The following is a 15,213-nucleotide window of genomic DNA, read 5'->3' on the forward strand; positions in this document are numbered from 1 at the left end:
ATGCAAGCCCTTCTGTGTCTGTAGATTTACCTAGTATATAATTAAGAAGTCAGAAATTTGCCCTGTTGAAAACAAATGTTACCTCTCTAATGTCTTCAGTGGGCACTGGAAGAGCTTTACATCTATGTATTTTTTTACTATATACACATTGTGCAAAAGAGACTGAAGTTCTTGCCATATTGCCCTGTACCATATGCCATATACTCATTTCATCATTCATTATTTATTTATCAGGAGCAGTAATTCTCTAAGACTCACCAGGTATCTATTTGGGGCAAAGAAGAATCTTTATAGAGAGGATTTAAAATTTTGGTAGATTTTTTTTTTTCTTTTCAGGATAATTTCAGTGCAATTCAAGTTGCATGGCTTGAGCAGGCAGTGTTGTACTAGAGCTGCCTGGCCTCTGGCAATGTAGTGTAATTCACAGGTCATATTCAAGGTTCATTCATGTTCAGAAGTTCAGGAAATGGCTTAGTTCTCATTTCCAAGAAAAAAAAGTACCATTAATTCTTTGCTTTAGTTTGTATTGAATTTGTGTGAATCAGGGCTAAGTACAATAAATGAGCCCATTTGTTTTCCAGCACATGATAGAATGCTTTTGAGTTCATTGAAATTTTGGTGTGAAAACCAAATGCATATTGAGAGGCTCACTCATTTCCCTCTTTGGAGCATAGGCATATGTTCATGCATTCAAAATATACACCTATGTAAAAAATCTCCAGAACACTTGATGTACTAGATAAGCCCTTAATGATGGATTTAAGTAGGGCAAAAGCAGTTTAGTTTAACTTCACCCCCATGACTGGGTAGCCATCACAAACCCATGCTCCTTCAAAGAAGGAAAAATCAGCATCCAAACATCAATACTTTCTACCTAGTCCTACATACTATACTCAGGATCTTCAGTTTAGGATATTTGATAAGGATTTCAGGCTGGGACATGGATGTCTTTGAAATAATACATTTCATGACAAGTATTAGTATTTGTATTGAAACACACAAGCCTTGACCCAGCACTGGGGTCTGAGAGACAGAACCCTTAAGGCTGGTTACCATACATTCCAAAGCTATATACGGCAAAACCACCAGTAATTATTCATATTCAGAGGGCAGAGTCAGCTACCCAAAAATGAGCGATACTATAAGAGCTACTAATTCAGGGAGCCCTCTTCAACTCAGCAGTGACTCTTGAGTGGCTGCTATTACAAACTGCAGTGACAGAATAAGCCTGTCACGGAGGCATTGCCCAAGGAGTATGTGCTACCCAGCAGAAGGGATGGCTCTTAGACTCTCTTCCTTTACAAGCAGTGGACTATGGTGGCCTCTGCAGAGAGGACGGTGCTTTGTGGAATCCTTTGCTGTTAACTTGGGAAAGGAGAAACTTCAAATCATGATGAATAACAGCAAAAACAACCACTGATCCCCAGAAAATATTGTTTAATGACCTGCAGAAATAGATCTTTTTTTTTTTTGTTCAACCTCACTATGGCTTCAGACCTTCTAAGCCACATGAAGAAGTGAGAGCAGCAGAGAGTTCTCTAGAAGTCCCATATTTGTTTGGAAAATGATTCTGGCATTGTGTGAGTGGTGTGTGACAGTTATAAGCCTGTTGCCCAGGGGTCCTTGGGAGAGATGCGTGATGAGATAGGAAGGGCATGCTGGGGGCGGAGCAGCAGCATACAGAATAACAGAGATGCCAGGCTGTGCCAAGGCTACTCAGGAAGCCATATGAGGGACCTCTTTGGCCCTGGGAACATCTGGAAGGTGGGAGTTTATAAACTATGGTTTAAAGTCACTCAAGTACTCTTTTCCTAGGCTACTGCTTCGTTCCTATTATCCTCTTTCTAACTTGTATTTTTAAATGTTTTTGCTTAGAGGTTAAAGCATCTCTTTCTTTTTTCATTGCCCTTCCTTTTCTGGGGGATGTTTCTTCTTTCTGTTAATCTCTGACTAGTTTCAGTTCTCTTTCTAATTTATGCTTATTTTATCCTTCTAGCTTCCTGGTTGTTTTTTTTTTAACTGGTTTTGTTGCATGTTTTTAATACACATCTTGTGTAACAAAAATATTAGAAACCCACAAATGTTTATACTCAAGCTTCATTGCTGGAGCCATTTGCCTGGATAAAGGCTGTGTCCAGAACAGTAATATTTTTAGGGGTGGATGGAGGGTGACTGACATCTTGGCTCTGAAACAGTTATTTGGAAAGCTCCAGGATCAAATGTGTCATTTGTGTTAACAAAGAAGAAATGTAATCTATTTTTCGAATAACTTTGCTTTTGTGTTATTGGCTTGAACTGATGTTCAAGCAGTAATGGCACCTGGATAAATGTGCTGTGTTAGTTAATTATGCTATGATTATTAACCGTGATAATTGTATCTTATTTGTAGAACACATTTTTTGGCATGAGACTAGAACTAAAATTCTGTCTGTTTGTGTGAATTACTGCAAGAACACCAGTGATTATGTTGTTTGGTGTTTTTTTTTTTTAATTTTAACATTAGTAGAAAGCTTAAAAATAGAAGGCTTGGAGCTGGGGTTTTGAAAGCAGTTAGATGATTTTCTTTTCTCTGAGCAGGCAGAGAATACCACCTCGGTATTATATCTCTACTTTTCTTCTTCCTCTCTTATTTACTGTGCAGTAGCAGCTCAGGATTCTGTATTTCCCCTACCCAACCTGATGTTCCCTATAAAGCTACCTCTGCTGTTTTGGTTTTAGTAATGTTGTCATAGCTGCAGAATTGCTTCTGAAACTCAGATCATAAGAGGCAATGAATCTTAAATTTAGCTCTGAAATGTGAATGCTTTAGGACCTGGCTGATCTACTGGATGGCAAATAGTAAACTGCAAATCCTCATTCAAAATACATTGGGGGATTTGTGCTTAGTGGAGCACAAGAATGTGAGGGCAGGACACTGCTGGGAGTAAGGCTATTGTTTGTATGTGAAGAACATCGCAGTCACTGGCTGGATACAGCCTGGGACACTCACTAAGTCTTGACACTCTGCCTGGGCTGTGGGAGTGGGGTGAGGCTTTCCTCGCCTTTTAGGACCTTGCTTCTTTCTGCCTTGAGAAAGAGGAGCTGGCTGACAGTGCAGAGGAAAAAAGGCTGCTGCTTTCTCAGTCCCTTTAATTTTAGGTCCTGTCTTACAGAAGCTACCCAAAACAGTTGCTGTTAGAATAAGAGAAGTGAATGATTCCCATTCTCATGTAAGCGCTAGTCTATCTACTGTGCTTAAGACACAGAGAGACAGAACATCTTTTCACCTATGTAACATAGGGCCATCCCCATGTGCCGAAAGACGGCCTGGATGAACAGAGAGCTTCTGCTGGAACTCAGGAAAAAAAGGAGAGTTTACAACATTTGGAAGAAGGGGCAGGCAACTCAGGAGGACTACAAGGATGTCGTGAGGTTAGGCAGAGAGAGGATTAGAAGGGCCAAAGCCCAGCTGGAACTTAATCAGGCTACTGCCGTAAAAGACAATAACAAATGTTTCTACATTAGCAACAGAAGGAGGGCTAAGGAGAATCTCCATCCTTCATTGGATATGGGGGGAAACAGTGACAAAGTCTGAGGAAAAGGATGAGGTACTTAATGCCTCCTTTGCCTCAGTCTTTAATAGTCAGACCAATTGTTCTCAGAGTACCCAGCCCCCTGAGCTGCAAGACAGGGCTGGGGAGCAGAATGAAGCCCCTATAATCCAAGGGGAAATGGTTAGTGACCTGCTACACCACTTAGACACACACAAGTCTATGGGGCCGGATGGGATCCACCCAAGGGTACTGAGGGAGCTGGCAGAAGTGCTCACCAAGCCACTTTCAATCCTTTATCAGCAGTCCTGGCTAACCGGGGAGGTCCCAGCTGACTGGAGGTTAGCAAATGTGACACCCATCTACAAGAAGGGCCAGAAGGAGGATCCAGGGAACTACAGGCCTGTCAGCCTGACCTCGGTGCCGGGCAAGGTTATGGATCAGATCATCCTGAGTACCATCATGCGGCATGTGCGGGACAACCAGGGGATCAGGCTCAGCCAGCATGGGTTTATGAAAGGAAGGTCCTGCTTGACCAACCTGGTCTCCTTCTATGACAAGGTGACCCGCTTAGTGGATGAGGAGAAGGCTGTGGATGTTGTCTACCTGGACAAGGTAAGGCCTTTGACACCATTTCCCACAGCATTCTCCTGGAGAAGCTGGCTGCTCATGGCTTGGATGGGCGTACTCTTTGCTGGGTAAAAAACTGGCTGGACGGCCGAGCCCAGAGAGTGGTGGTGAATGGAGTCAAATCCAGTTGGCGGCCGGTCACGAGTGGTGTTCCCCAGGGCTCAGTATTGGGGCCAGTTAATATCTTTAATATCTTTCTTTATCACTGATCTGGACAAGGGGGATCGAGTGTACCCTCAGTAAGTTTGCAGATGACACCAAGTTGGGTGGAAGTGTCGATCTGCTGGAGGGTAGGAAGGCCCTGCAGAGGGACCTGGACAGGCTGGATCGTTGGGCCGAGGCCAACTGTATGAGATTCAGCAAGGCCAAGTGCCAGGTCCTGCACTTGGGTCACAGCAACCCCATGCAACACTACAGGCTTGGGGAGGAGTGGCTGGAGAGCTGCCTGGCAGAAAAGGACCTGGGGGTGTTGGTCGAAAGCTGGCTGAACATGAGCCATCAATGTGCCCAGGTGGCCAAGAAGGCCAACAGCATCCTGGCTTGTGTCAGGAATAGTGTGGCCAGCAGGACAAGGGAAGTGATTGTCCCCCTGTGTGGTGAGGCTGCACCTCGAGTCCTGTGTTCAGTTTTGGGCCCCTCACTACAAGGAAGACATCGAGGTGCTGGAGCGTGTCCAGAGAAGGGCAAGGAAGCTGGTGAAGGGTCTAGAGAACAAGTCTTATGAGGAGCAGCTGAGGGAGCTGGGGTTGTTTAGCCTGGAGAAGAGGAGGCTGAGGGGAGGCCTTATTGCTCTCTACAACTACCTGAAAGGAGGCTGTAGCGAGGTGGGGGTTGGTCTCTTTTCCCAAGTAACAAGGGATAGGATGAGAGGAAACGGCCTCAAGTTGTGCCAGGGGAGGTTTAGATTGGATATTAGGTAAAACTTCTTCACCGAAAGGATTATCAAGCATTGGAACAGGCTGCCCAGGGAAGTAGTTGAGTCTCCATCCCTGGAGGTATTTAAAAGATGGGTAGATGTGGTGCTTAGGGACATGGTTTAGTGGTGGACTTGGCAGTGCTAGGTTAACGGTTGGAGTCGATGATCTTAAGGGTCTTTTCCAACCTAAACGATTCTATGATTCTATGATTTTGTGCCAGCATTATTATTTAGTTTAAGTACTCTTTTCCTCTAACTGGTATATATTCTTCAGATGTATTTATAGACAATCATCATATCCCTTCTGAGCTGTTCTCTTGCCACTCTAATAAACCAAGGTCTTTTCAGTTTTCCTTGTAAAATATGCTTTCTATTTCTCTCATCAACCTACTAGTCCTTCTCCTTTTGTGTTTTAGTTCTGTACCCTTTGAGAGGGGGATTAAAATTGTACCTAGTCATACAGACAGTTTTTCCAGATCTTTGTACAGTGACACTAACTCTTCCCCATTTCTGTTAGAAATACCTCTTTTGATATGTCACAGAACATCATTTGCCATATTCACAGCTGTATCCCATTAGAAGCTCCTAGTATTTTTGGAGTAACCCTTTACACCTTGATATTTCTCTTCCATAGTTGTTTCCAAACGTAGAGTTTCTAGTTTCTGGGAGTGACTTCTGTTATTAGCACCCAAGTGTGTGACTTAAATGTTTTATACTATTCAATTTCATCCTATTTGTATTACTCTAGATTTCAAGGTGATCCAGCTTTCCCTGTATGATACCCCCATTCTCTTCTGTTAATGCCTTCCATTTTTTTATGTTATTGGCAGATTTCATCAGATAGCCCTTGTATTTTGTGCCAAGTTATCATGAAAATATTAAGCAAGATTGATTTGAAGCCTTATCCCTGAAGGTAATTTCCTTCCAGCCTCTATTCAACATTTAATTATTAAACTTCACTTCTTGATTATGAGGTAAAACTTCTTTTGCTTTTCAGTACTTTTTCCCATTATTTTGTAAGATGCCTACTTATTCCAAGTATATCTTTTAAGGATGGATAGTCATCCAGTTATATCTCAAGCCTCTTCTACATACTTTTTTTCTCTGCTCTTGGGATGCAGATTTGTGCTAAGTTTCTGTCCTGGTTTCGGCCAGGATAGAGTTGATTTTCTTCCTAGTAGCTGGTATAGTGCTGTGTTTTGGATTTAGGATGAGAATAATGTTGATAACACACTGATGCTTTAGTTGTTGCTGAGTAGTGCTTATACCAGTCAAGGACTTTTCAGCTTCCCATGCTCTGCCCGGTGCACAAGAAGCTGGGAGGGGGCACAGCCAGGACAGCTGACCCAGACTGGCCAAAGGGCTGTGCCATACCATATGACATCATGCTCAGTTTATAAACTGGGGGGAGTTGGCCGGGGAGCAGTGATCTCTGCTTGGGGACGGGCTGGGCATCGGTCAGCAGGTGGTGAGCAATTGCATTGTGCATCACTTGTTTTGTTTATTTATTATTATTACTATTTCTTCCTCTGCTGTCTTATCTTAACCCGCAGGTTTTACTTTTTTTTCCGATTCTCTCCTTCATCCCACTGTGTGTGGGGGAGGGTGAGCAAGCAGCTGTGTGGTGCTCAGTTGTTGATTGGGGTTAAACCACAACAGTTTCACAGCATTGATAGGATAAATTCCAGGTCCCTGGAATCTGCAGGCCCCAGAGCTTCTCAGTCCAGCTGAGAATTCCCTTAATTTACCAAAATGTGTCCCTCTGAAATAAAGAATTTTTTTTTTGTATGTGTGTGCTTTGTTTGCTCACCTGTTCAATTTAGAGTCTACTCATGATCATACCATTCAAGCTTATTTTCTGTGACCAGGCATTTTATAATGTTCTCATTAACCATGTTAAAATTATTATTAATTCTTAGTTGTCTGAATATCTAATGAAAAAAGAGTGTTGATCTTCATGTTCAGGAATACCGAGGTCCTATGAATAATAATAATTTTTATTCTCCAGTCCCTGTGCCAAATGTCAATGCCTCCATACTAGCATAATTCTCAGTTACATTTTTTGGTCACTAACATCAGAGAAATCTCTAGCCACATTCAGGGCTAACTGAATCTAGAAGTCTATTTTATGCTTCTAGTGCTACCACAATAAACATCTATCTATTACCATCCTTCTCCAAGTCAGTTTTGATACAAAAAATTATTAACATGCAGTATCTTGGGATACTAGCAGGGATGCTAGCAGGAGCCCTCAGCCTGTCGATCTGAGGCATGCTGGAGACACTGCAGCACAGTTGAAATCTTACGGGGATGAGCAGGGCGCTCTTGAGGTAATAGGAGCCAACAGGGAAATATCAGAGAAATTCCTCAAGGGAACCAAGGGGTGTTCCTCCAAGAAGGTGACACAGACGACAGCTCAGCTGAAGTGCCTCTACACCAATGCACGCAGCATGGGCAACAAACAGGAAGAGCTGGAAGCTACTGTGCTGCTAGAAAGTTATGACCTGGTTGCCATCACTGAAACTTGGTGGGACGAATCCCATGACTGGAGTTCAGCTAACGAAGGCTACAGGCTGTTCAGAAGGGACAGGCAAGGTAGGAGGGGTGGAGGCGTTGCCCTCTATGTCAAGAAATGGATAGAATGTGAAGAAGTGTCCTTGAAGAACAGCCACAAGCAGGTTGAAAGCTTATGGGTAAGAATTAGAGACTGAGGCAACAAAGGGAACCTTGTGGTTGGGGTCTACTACAGGCCGCCTGATCAAGGGGAGCCTATTGATGAAGCCTTTTTTCTCCAGCCACAGGAAGCTTCATGCTCACAGGCTCTTGTCCTGCTGGGGGATTTCAACCACCCCGACATCTGCTGGGAAAGTAACATGGCAGGTGGTAGGCAATCTAGGAGACTCCTGGAGTGCATGGAGGACAATTTCCTAAGCCCTACCAGAGGGGACGCAGTACTGGACCTGGTGGTCACCAATGCAAGTGAGCTCATTGGTGATGTCAGGATTGGAGGCAGCCTTGGCTGTAGTGATCACGCACTGGTAGAGTTCACAGTCCAGAGAGGTAAGGGTCGGGTGAAGAGTATAGTCAGGACCCTGAATTTTAGGAAAGCAAACTTCCAGCTCTTCAAGGAGTTAATCAACAGGACCTCCTGGGAAATGGCCCTCAGGGACAAGGGAGGAGAACAGAGCTGGTAGGTCTTCAAGGATGCTTTCCATAGGGCACAAGAGCTCTTGATCCCCAGGTGCAGGAAATTGGGCAAGGAAGGGAAGAGGCCAGCATGGCTGAGCCATGACCTGTGGGTCAAACTAAAGGGCAAGAAGAGATTGCACAGGCAGTGGAAGAAGGGACTGGTATCTTGGGAAGAGTACAGGGACACTGTCCGGTTGTGTAAGGATGGGATCAGGAAGGCCAAGGCGTGGCTGGAGCTGAATCTGGCGAGGGATGCAAAGAATAATAAGAGAGGCTTCTACAGGTACGTCAACCAGAAAAGGAAGGTTAAGGAAAGCGTACCCCCTCTGATGAGCAGAAGTGGCGAGCTGGTAACAACAGACGAGGAGAAGGCTGAGGTACTCAACAACTTCTTTGCCTCAGTCTTCACTGGCAACCTCTCTCCTCACACCTCATGAGTCAATGGACCATTTGACAGAGATCAGGGCGGCAGAGGTCCTCCCACTGTAAGTGAAGATCAGGTTCGAGACCACCTGAGGAACCTGAACATACACAAGTCTATGGGTCCCGATGAGATGCATCCCAGAGTCCTGAGGGAATTGGCTGATGTAGTTGCCGAGCCACTCTCCATGATATTTGAAAAGTCACGGCAGTCAGGTGAAGTCCCTGGGGACTGGAAAAAGGGAAATATTGCACCCATTTTTAAAAAGGGTAAAAAGGAGGACCCTGGGAACTACCAACCTGTCAGCCTCACCTCCGTGCCTGGGAAGATCATGGAACAGATCCTCCTAGAAGCTATGCTAAGGCACATGGAGGACAGGGAGGTGGTTTGAGACAGCCAGCACGGCTTCACCAAGGGCAAGTCCTGCCTGACCAACCTAGTGGCCTTCTCTGATGGAGTGACTGCATCAGTGGACAAGGGAAGAGCTATGGATGCCATCTATCTGGACTTCTGTAAGGCCTTTGACATGGTCCCCCACAATATCCTTCTCTCTAAATTGGAAGGATATGGATTTGATGGGCGGACTGTTCGGTGGATAAGGAATTGGCTGGATGGTCACATCCAGAGGGTAGTGGTCAATGGCTTGATGTCCAGATGGAGACCGGTGACAAGTGGTGTCCCTCAGGGGTCCATTCTGGGGCCAGTGCTGTTCAATATCTTCATCAATGACATAGCGGGATCGAGTGCACCCTCAGCAAGTTTGCAGATGACACCAAGCAGAGCGGTGCAGTTGACATGCCTGAGGGATGGGATGCCATCCAGGGGGACCTGGACAAGCTGCAGAAATGGGCCTGTGTGAACCTCATGAGGTTCAACAAGGCCAAGTGCAAGGTCCTGCACCTGGGTCGGGGCAATCCCCAGTACCAGTACAGGCTGGGGGATGAAGGGATTGAGAGCAGCCCTGAGGAGAAGGACTTGGGGGTACTGGTGGATGAAAAGCTGGACATGAGCCGGCAATGTGCTCTCGCGGCCCAGAAAGCCAACCGTATCCTGGGCTGCATCAAAAGAAGCGTGGCCAGCAGGTCGAGGGAGGTGATTCTGCCCCTCTACTCTGCTCGGGTGAGACCCCACCTGGAGTACTGCATCCAGCTCTGGGGTCCTCAGTACAAGAAGGACATAGACCTGTTGGGGCGGGTCCAGAGGAGGGCCACAAAAATGATGAGAGGGATGGAACACCTGTGCTATGAGGAAAGGCTGAGAGAGCTGGGGTTGTTCAGCCTGGAGAAGAGAAGACTGCGGGGAGACCTTATTGCATCCTTTCAATACTTAAAGGGGGCTTATAAGAAAGATGGGGACAGACTTTTTAGCAGGGCCAATAGCGATAGGACAAGGGGTAATGGTTTTAAACTAAAAGAGGGAAGATTCAGACTAGATATAAGGAAGAAATTCTGTACTGTGAGGGTGGTGAAACGCTGGAACGGGTTGCCCAGAGAGGTGGTAGGTGCCCCATCCTTGGAAACATTCAAGGCCAGGCTGGATGGGGCTCTGAGCAACCTGATCTAGTTGTAGATGTCCCTGCCAATTGCAGGGGGGATGGACTAGATGACCTTTAAAGGTCCCTTCCATCCCAAAGCATTCTATGATTCTATGCTTCTATGATCTTACTATTTCTGTATTCATGTTCTAGTGACACTACTATTCCTCTAATTTTATGCTGTCCTTCTAAGTCCAAATTTCACATCCTGCACCTACAGTTTCAGTCCCTCAATATTCTTGCACAACTCTCAGCATTTGCCTAAGAGATTTCCCACTGTTCTTACTGGCATTTTATACATTTACAGACTGTTCTATCTCCCACCAATCTTCCATTTTCTAGACTAAACAAACTATTTCAACCTCTCTTCATGGGTCAAGTTTTTCAACCCACTTATCATACTTGGTGCTTGCTTTTGGCCTCTTTCCAGTTTGTCTACAGCTTTCTTCAACCATGGCACCCCAAACGACATAATCATCCAGCTGAGGCTTCTCTACTGCCATTGAAAATGACATTGCTACTTCCTGTAGCCCAGGTGTATCACACTTCTGTTAATATGTCCCAGAATGTTGTTTGTTTGTTTTGTATCAAGACCATAATTTAAACTCCTATTCACTTTGTAATCCACTAGTCTACTAGCCTACTACTCTTCATTTTGTGCAAACATCTTTCATTTTTCACTGTTCTATACACAGTGCTATTTTATTAATTTCGGTTCATTCCTACAATTTATCAAAATCATTCTGAATTGTATCCTGACCCATGAAGTGCTTGGTGCCCCTCTAATTTGGTTCTAGCTGTGGGTTATATGTGTTCTGTATTTCATCACCTCATTATGGAACAAATAAAAGCATTTTCATGATAAATCCCAGGTTGGACTGTCTGTGAGATGTCCACTTCCAAATATTATTTGAACTGTCCTGAATGTAGCTGATAGAGAATATATGATCTGTGATGTAAGTCCCTGGGTTGATTTTGATTGCATTATTCCTTATTCTTCCCCACTGGGACATTCTATCTTTGGACTGAATTCTGGGTCCATTTAGCAGGTTGTGCTTATACAAATTGTGCTATTGGCTTCATTCAGTGTGATTAAAGTTGCATGTACTGCTCAAACCAGAAAGGGATAAAGAATTGGACTTTTTATGATCACTCTCTTCACCACCTGCTTAACAAGCTTTCTGTGCCATGTGATGAACTTTATCTTGTTGGCCCTTTTTCAATATTTCTGTGTTTATTACATGGTATTAAACTGATTCATTGACATTCAAACATATTATATCCAATAGCTTTTTATCTGAGAAAGCAATAATTGCTTTGAAGATGGCTATTAAATTTCTGTCCTGTTTTAACAATTCAATCAAGTTGTTAATTACATTTTCTAAATATTCAAAGGATTTTTTCTAATATTTTGAACCTTCAGCTGAAAGAGATCTCCAGCCAACTGCTCTGTGGCTTTCCAGCTCTCTTTACATTCATCTTGGCTTTTTTAAGTTGCACACAAAATTCTCCTAAGACGCTTACACTGCCCTTATTATTTGATAGCTTCAAATCACCAAAAATTTAGCCTTCCCGTGGTAAATTTACTATGGACCACAGTACTATTGTTAGACCAGGATGTTCAGTGGTAAATTTACCATAGGAAAATTACACATTTTTGTAACCTTACTGTATGTATCCCTACATTTCATCTTCCCTTTTTGAATTCAAATTCTTTTCAGCAACATTCTCAAAGATTATTAATTTTTGGTTTGCATTTCTATATAATTCTGCAGGGCTCCCCCCACAGTTTTCTTTACACTTCTGTCCCATCTCACACCTTTATCTGCTTCCAGCCATTATTAATTTTCCTCAGTGAACTTTTCTTTCTTAGGTCACTCATCTAAATTAAATTTACTTCATTAAGAAGAAATGTCCTAAAGCCTCAGTCCAGGAGCCCTTGCAAGGCGAACTCTCATTGTGCTTTATGCAAGCTTTTGTCTGAGAATTATGTTATCTCCAGACAGTGGCTAACAACAAATTCGCTAACAACAAATTCACTAAGAGGGTCGTTAGCTCTCACTTTCACTTGATTACAACTCCATTTTCTTTAGGTTCGTCAATATAAAGCCCAACTTCTGATAGTTGCATCTCTCAGTGCTTTCAAAATAATTCTTCAGAAAGCATCCAGTGAATCAAGTGCCATGAGGAGAATCCTGCAAGTTTGGGACGCTTTTCTGGTTTTGACACTTTTTTTCACCTATGCTCAATTTATCATCATTGTTACTACAGCCTTTGTTCTTATACCTCAGCCCTTGTGTATGTTCAACTGATATGTAGAACTATAATTTTACTTGGGTAGTTTATTGTTACTTATGTAATATGTCATTATTATGTCATTACCTTTACTGTAACACAAGTTCAGAATTTCATCCTAGAATCAGAGCAAGACAAACATGATGTTGCATTAACAGTGAGGATATCTCTGGTTGGAATCAAATATTAAGGCTATGTCAGACCAACACATCCCTGTCTTGTTGTAGAGGAACATATCACTGTGAAGGAATTTTCTTTCAGTTGAACAGATGCAGTGTCTGCTGTTTTAAACATGGAGAATGCCAAACTCAAGAGCAGAGACATAATGCAGCTCATTCTAGTCTCCAGCAAACAGAGTGCAATGAGAAACCTCCATAAAGCTGGCAACTTGGGTTGCTGAAGGGTTTTGCACATGCAGGAGCTTTCTCTCATTGTTAAGGACTTCCAGCATCCCCCCTCTGTACCCCAGACTAGGGAAAGCTGAGGAATGGGAGCTCGTTCACTCTACTTCCACTGCTGCCATGTCTTGGCTGCCCGATGGCTGTGTTGGCAGTGGAGAACCAGTGCAAAAATTCAGAGCACCCTGTGATTTCTCTACACTCAGGGGACAGAGACAACTGGGCCCTGTGCTGAGGAAAGGAACAATCCATAATACCATCTTCAGCTTTCCTCCTGCCAGGGAAACTTTGCCAGAAGTTGCCTGGATGCAGCCCAGGCACTTCACAGGGTGTGTTTCTGATGGCAAACCAATCTAAATTAACAACTCTACTGACGCCACTGTAGTTACATTGGTGAGACTCAGCCAGCTCAGAGAGAAGCTCATTTGTCTTCTCCTAACCCTAGTGCTTCAGCCTCAGACACCCACTAAGACAGTGTCTCTTGCAGACTCAGAGCGACCCAGCTTGTCTTGACTTTGTGGTACTCTTGGAAAGAGAACATGATGTTGTTGTACAGGATACTTTGTCCTGTGGTCCTCAGAACACTGCTGCCTCTAGTACAACTAGGGGACATGGTGTTTTTAAAATATTTATCCTCTCAGCAACCTTGGTGGGTGTTTCACTTTCCAAAATGGCTTCAATGGAGCCTGCCCAATCTGTCTTAACCATTCATTCAGTTTTTCTAGTAGTTCCGGCTTAGATATTCCCACCCATGGGTCTATACGTAGGCCCAGGTATTTTTCCGAACTACCTGGATCAATCATATTGAGGGGTGTGCTGTTTATTGTCCATGCCAGACAGTCATTGATCATATAAGCATCTTTCGTGAGCTGGATGTAAAAGCCATGGCACTTCTCCCCTTGTGTTTTGAGGCCTGTCAGATTGCAAAAGACCTCTAAAATTTCAATATTTTTCTGCATTCTGTCCCAGGATTCACTTAATAGGACCAAGTCATCTGCAAAGGCCAAAGTTGTTATATTTTTCGAGCAGTGTTGGAACCCAAACCCATCTTCCTCCAACTTACACAGCAGAGGGTCCACAGATAAGTTAAATAAAATTGGAGACATTGGATTGCCTTGTTTTACTCCAATCTGAATCCCAATAGAATCCAACTGCTCATTTTTCAAGTCAGTAGGGATGTTAATATTATGATAGAGATTTTTAATCAGGGCAATAATATGTTCATCAACACCCTTCTGTTTAAGAGCCATAATGATGTGAGAATGGCTCACGGTGTCAAAGGCTTTCGCTGAATCAATGAAGACTATCCCCAGGGGTTGATATCCCTTCTTCACATTACGAATTAGAAGTTGTAATAATTTTAGATTTTCTGCACAACCAGATGACCTTATAAATGCCCTTTGTCATGGATTAATGGGACATGCCTTGTTCAACCATGCTGTTAAAATCCTTGAGAATAACCTCAAGATGGTTGACCCAATGATAATCGGTCACCAGTTATTGCTGTCTTTTTGGCGTTCCAGTAATGCAGATTTTGATATTAACACAGTCTGACATTCCCTGGCCGAGTGTCTCTGAGAATTTATTTTCACTTGGAGTCTTCTATAATAAGTGCATATGATTTACTGTGTAAACGACTATGGCTATGACTAAAATTACTTGGCAGCTTTCCCCTGCTAGTACATTGTTGTGAGGATTGATTTCTCTGGATGAGCTGTTTATGTGCTTTGAAAAACAGGTCATCTTTTATTCTGCAGTAGAATAAGGATTTATTCCTTACTACTATCAGAGAAATGGAAACATGCCTTTTTGTAAGGCATAGGAGATTAGGACATTTATAGATATGCAAAAGGTGTGGTGCATGTATATTACATTCTGGCATCCACTTGCTGAGTTACACATAGACTGCGTGCTGGAAGAGGTCTGGCAATTATCCTGTACTTACCTATTGGTTTTGCCCTAGACAAACTCCTACTAAGCTCAGTGGGAGTTCTTCAGTTGATTTCCTTGCAAATTTGATTGACATGAATAAATACATTGTCAACAGCTTGTTCATACTTGAAGAACTTACTGTTTAACAGTCAATTATTTCAGGTAAAGGCAATTTTTCTGATGATCTGGTTGTACTGATGAGTTTGTATATCAATATTGTGCACTTATTTACCACGTACAAGTCATGAAGGAGGCTTCAGCTTATAAACTGACATAAATGAAAGTGGACAAATAGGATATAACTACTAAAAAACTAAGTAGCACTAGGAAACATCCCTGAGCACTGGAACTCAGTTGTCTGTACTGTA

The sequence above is a fragment of the Platalea leucorodia genome (assembly GCF_965183815.1).
Source record: "Platalea leucorodia genome assembly, chromosome: W".
Classification (NCBI taxonomy): domain Eukaryota; kingdom Metazoa; phylum Chordata; class Aves; order Pelecaniformes; family Threskiornithidae; genus Platalea; species Platalea leucorodia.